Raw genomic sequence first — 5,805 nt, forward strand, 5'->3', positions numbered from 1 at the left:
GTATGCATCAGTTCGACCTAGGATTTTCGGACGAAAATCCAAAGTCAGAACCGGGCAGTCCGAAGATTGTCAAATATGTTATTTATCATGTCTATATTGTGCTAACTTTGTTTTGCAGGGTATGGTTAGTTTCTTAAACTAACGTATTTTGCAGGAAGCGAATTGGACATGTTTGCCTCGAATGAACAGTACCCGAGGCGCCCTCCTTGGAGCTTGGAGGCGCCTCGGGTGACCTAGAGAAGCAACCTCGCAACAAGGCACGAGGGCGCCCTCATGGAGCTTGAGGGCGCCCTCCATGCGGTTGGAGGCACCCTCAAGCAGATAAGTCGTGAAGTAGTCAAGGCTTATCGACGCTGCATTTTTGGCGGGGTTGAGGGCGCCCTCCATGGTATTGGAGGCTCCCTCCACAAGCTTTATAAGCAAGTCTCGAACAGCAGCTAAGAATAACAATATACGTGCAACCATTCTTCCGTGTACTACTCAAAGGGCGATTCGAAAAAGCCGTGACAAGACACCGATGACCCAAAGCTTTAAATTCTGTATTGTTTGTTGTTGGTATAATTTCATTACCACTTTAATTTGCATTTCAAGTTGTAAATTTCCAAGCTTACAGTGATTGTCCAAAGTAAACGCTCAACGAGCGTGAGCCTTGGAGTAGGAGTCGCCACATGCTCCGAACTAAGTAAATCTTGATGTCAGTGTTTTCAATTGTTATTTAATTTTTCGCTACGTTTTACTCATAGTCTTCCGAAATGAAAGTGAAAGCCACGAGCGCCCCCCCCTCTAGCGCTTTCGATCTAACACCTTCTATCATCCATGGCCTTTGGTATACCTCAACAACCTCAGACTTTAACGATGGGGAGGTGGACCAGATGCGCCTCACCTATCACCTTCCTAATAACCATCATATCATTATACCTTTAGGTTACGATTGTACCAACCTTCCTCCAACCGACTAAATTTTCCTTTGTAAAGATCAGTTTCTAGCCAGTCTCCATTTTTTCGTTGCACCCATTTTTTCCCAAAATTTCTTGCTACTTTCACATTTCCCTCCAATAGTTAGCCCCCAATTCCATTAGGTTGTTATGTGGTCATGATTCTCTTCTAATTGTACTGTATCCCTCTGATCCCCCATATCTATCACTGCTTTTATTATCCCCAAAAAAATCTGAACCTAGCATCTTTATTTTTCAATTTCGATCGGGCTCCATTTATTTTGATAAAATGTCTTCTTCCAACAAAGGTTGGAAATCTCATTATTTTTTATCTTTGGCTCGTCATCCTTTTCGATCGGCTAGCAGATGGAATTGTCTCCTGCGCCAGAAATGGATGAATTTCGAGTGGAGCCAGCATATACCATTACCTCAAGGACTCTATCTGGCCTAAAATTCAACACCCACCAATTGCTCCTAGAAGGTGTCTTATACATCTTCGGGCTTAATCTCATTCGAGTCTGACTGCCAACAGCTTCGGTAAGAAATTCAGCCTCCTTCTAATGTTATATCTAACTAATTTCTTTTTCTTATTTTGCAATCGAAACCATGTGGAAGGTGGTGCGGTAGAGTACACCAAATTAGATAATGAAGAAATAAACCAGCGCGTGGAAACCAAGTTGACTTGTTGCAACACCTTACCGATCCGCTCAACCAAGGAGTCGACCGATGGGGAGGGTGCTAGTAGGGCTGCGGGTAGTGATGCGGCGACCAATACTGAAGAATTTCCACACCCCCCCAACCATCCTTGGTTCCTGAACAAATTCCTTTTGAGTCTGCAACATCTAATATGCCTCTGTGCATTTTCCGCAAGGGAAGTTGATTGGCTGCGCCTATGCCTCCAACTTCAACCATGACACCTTATCCTCGACCACCCACCGAACAAGGGGAGAGCTCAGTTCTTGCTCCTCTTAAACACAGGATCGACCGTCAAGATCCTTACCCCATCGACTGGACACCAGCGGGTTCCTTCAGGATGACCGAGCCCATCGTAGCACCACCAGTCTCTTCTTTATCCCCTCACGAGGATGACCCCACTTCCAAAATTACATCTAAGTCCCAACGAAGAACCAAGTCCACCTAGTAGGAGCCTGGGCCTCGTAAGGTTAGCGTTACACTTTGGTTGCCCTCTTAGAGTTGGTTATGTACCAACCCCTCCAAGCCGCTCTCACCTCAACACATGATCAAGATGAAGGGCTAGCTAGCTCAGGTCTAGGCAAACCACGTGGTAGACATGGATGAGCACTCCCTAGAGGAAGTGGTTGATAGCTTCTCTCACGACATCACAGGGGTGAGCTTTCTTTATCACATGGATACCACATAAATTTTTCTACTCCTTGCACTTTGTTTTAACTTCTCCCTTTTGTCAGTTTTGGGTGGTGGGCTTGTCCATGTGCCAAAAGATAGAAGAAGTAAGCTACGCTTTTGAAGGGCTCTACGATAGAAGCAAGAACTTCCAAAGCCCCCACTGAGCAACTCCAAGAAGAAGTGGCTCGTCTGAAGAAAGAGCTTGAGGATCGACATGAGTTACTACTAAGGGTCGAGAAGGTCGTTACTGAAGAAAAGGAGAGAGACTTGCTCAGGCGATTGATGAGGCGAGATCTGTCACATCCGCTAATCAATTGTACAAATGTATATTATATTCACTGAACCCCTTAATTTCACATTAACGTTGTAGTAACGAGCCCAGGATCGATCCGAGGAACCAACGGTAGAATGTAATTTAGGATTATCTTTTATTCCTATTTTTGGGGTTTTTAATATGTAAATGGAGTTGGGGGGATTTAAGCTTGAATCTAAATGTAGCACAGCGAATAAGAAATTAATCTAAAGCAAGAGTGAAACCTAACTATGTGCCAATGAACAAATCATTACGCATTGTCACTCTACGTTGTGATAAATCCATTAACACACATCAAACTAAGATATAAAATAGCAAGACACAATTAAATCTGATCTAAAGCATGATGTAAACCCTAGCTTAGAATTTAAACACTAAACAAGTAACCAAGCATCAACTAAAACTTAAACTAAGCTTCAACAAGGAAAGAAATGCTAACTACTTGCATAAAAATATAACGAACATTAAAAGAAATCTGTCTAAGCTATAAAACAGTAAGAAAAAGAACTAAAATGAAATAAAATGGTAAACCAATCCATTCTCACAATCAATTCCACAAGTTTCACACTCAAGCCGTCACACAATAGTGCCAAAGTTGAGACCACCCAACTTTGGACCTCAATGGAACATCTCAATGGCGTATCAGCTCAAGGAGTGCTCAACTACACCGACGGGCCACCCCCGGCGAGCTAAGAACAACCCTAAACCCACTCAAGTGCCGAAAATCTGGAAATCTGCCATCCTTGACCTCTGAATCTGGAATGGGAGCTACGGAATGCGAATTGTGGTCGGATGAAGCTCAGGAACGCCGGAGGACCACCGCCGAGCGTTGTTGATGGGAATCGGAGCTCAGATTTGGAAGAACACCTCCAAATATGAGGTGAACAGAGGCATCGAAGAAATGGAGATTGCGCCGGAGGGAACACCCAAATCGGTTCCAGAGAATCGGGATGAAGCTGCTGGGACGTCCTTCACCGAGGTTGAAGCTCGGGAGAATGATCGGAGAAGAGAAAGGGGCCGGAATCCGGAGAAATGCCGCGGGGATGAAGCTGCTGTGCGTGGAGGATTCGACGAAGAGGAATTCTACTGTAGCTTCTCAGATTTAAATCAGATCTGGATCTGAACGGACGGCTGAGATGATTCCGGGCTAAATCAACGGTGAAAAGCCATCCAAAATCCGATCCGAAGGTGCTGATGTTGATTTAAGGTCTGGATCTACTCTCCCTTAGGTCGGATCGTACAGATCATCACTGGATGGTCCAGATCTGCCCAGTCTTCCATGAACGGTCCAGATTTGATTCGGCTTGATCAATGGCTAGATGAACTCAGATCTAGATCAAAACTTCTGGATCTTCATCAATGGCTCAGATCTACTCCCCATTAGGTTGGATCGGCCAGATCTTCAACAGATGATTCAGATCTCTCCTATTCTTGATGAACGGCCCAAATCAACCCAAAGCTTGATCTTCTCGTTTAAATTCCAATTCGAGCCCAATTTCAGTCCAAATAGATCCAAATCTAAGATCCTTTGATGCCTACAAAATAAGAATCAAATATTAGCATCAAATAGCACAAAAATAAGATAATTTACAATTAAGTCCAAAAATACACACTATGCACAAATTGTGATGTAACCATGATTTAAACCTATAAAATCAACATCAAACCATGCATATATGAATTAAAATAATGCAGTAAAATCATGGTTATCAAATCCCCCACACTTAGTCTTGAACGTCCCGTGAAAGTAAAGAAAACTAAAAATCATCTCCACAGAAAATTCCCTAGCAATACATAGAAGATAGTAAAAAAATTTAACTAAGACCATCTAAAGATCATTAACAATCATGAATACAATCCAAACAATAATCAGTAGGTATGGTAGTTTCAATCTAATCGAAAAATTAAGCAAGTTGCAATCTCACAAGGGATTTACTTAATCTATCTCTCACACTCAAAAATGTGTATAAGTGGAGCTCACTCAATGCAACTCACAACATTTCACTACCATAAGTTTGCTTATTTTCTACTTCTCCACCACTATAAACATAGCATACATGAATCAAAAGGATATTATCATGAAGAATTGAAATGGAAGCAAAAAGAACAATGGAAGTGAATGAAATAGGCAAAAGAAAAGTATTTAATGAAAAATTGAGGAGATTAGAGTATTGGGGAAATATACTTGATGAGTTGACCATTTTGATGTGAAAAGAGATGAATACCATTTGTTTTTACCACTTCAAAGTATCAAGCTAACCTCTCCTTCAATTTGAATGCAAACATAAAATCTTGATACTCTATCTCCACCTTTGATACATCTTGATTTGCCACTGTTTTTCTTGTTTTTCCACTTAAATTTCAGCATTTGAAGACTAAAATAATCTCAATCAACTTAATCAACAAGAATCCCCTCCCCCACACTTAAATTGTTGGCCGTCTCGGACAATTAAACAAATCAAACTTCCCAATGGCTTGATACTCTTCTAGCCACATTCTTTGTCTTCCTTCATTCAGCAAGTGTCTGCATATTCGAATTCATCATAAACAGAAGCACTATGTTGGAGTGGTTACTGCAACATAAGAGAAGTCAACATTCCTTGGAGTTTGATAAAAATAGGAACCAGTCCAGGAAGTACATAAAAGAAGTTGACACAAAATAGAGATGAAATACCAAGTTCAGTTTCAGAATTCATCGGAGTTACATGCTTCTGTGCAGATCAAATTAAGTCACTCAATTTCAGAATTGATAGCTCAAATACAACTCCAATCAATCCAAGTTGAAACACCTCTTAGCTTCAATTCAAGATCTCTATTAAAATTTGGTGCAACTTAGGATTAAATCCTTTTATTCCAATATCCTTGCAAAAACTCTACATAACACTTGCAATTTTTTTTTCCCCGATCTGAAAATAAATTGAAAGGTTGGCACAACACTCCAAAACTTAACAGCCAATAGGCTGATTTCTGCACAATGCAGAAATCTATTTCTGCACAATGCAGAAATCTATTTCTGATCTTGCCATTACTCACTCCAAGCTTCAATAATTAATTCCCATAGATCACCATTTGCCATTGAGCATACAATACATTTGCTTAAGTTTCTCAATGATTTGAGAATTAAATGCAGAAATTGGTACACAATTGGCACAATTCAAAAATTGAAATCAAAACTCAAATCTCTGAATTCCA

This window comes from Zingiber officinale, chromosome 10B, assembly GCF_018446385.1.
Source record: "Zingiber officinale cultivar Zhangliang chromosome 10B, Zo_v1.1, whole genome shotgun sequence".
In the NCBI taxonomy this organism is placed as follows: Eukaryota; Viridiplantae; Streptophyta; class Magnoliopsida; order Zingiberales; family Zingiberaceae; genus Zingiber; species Zingiber officinale.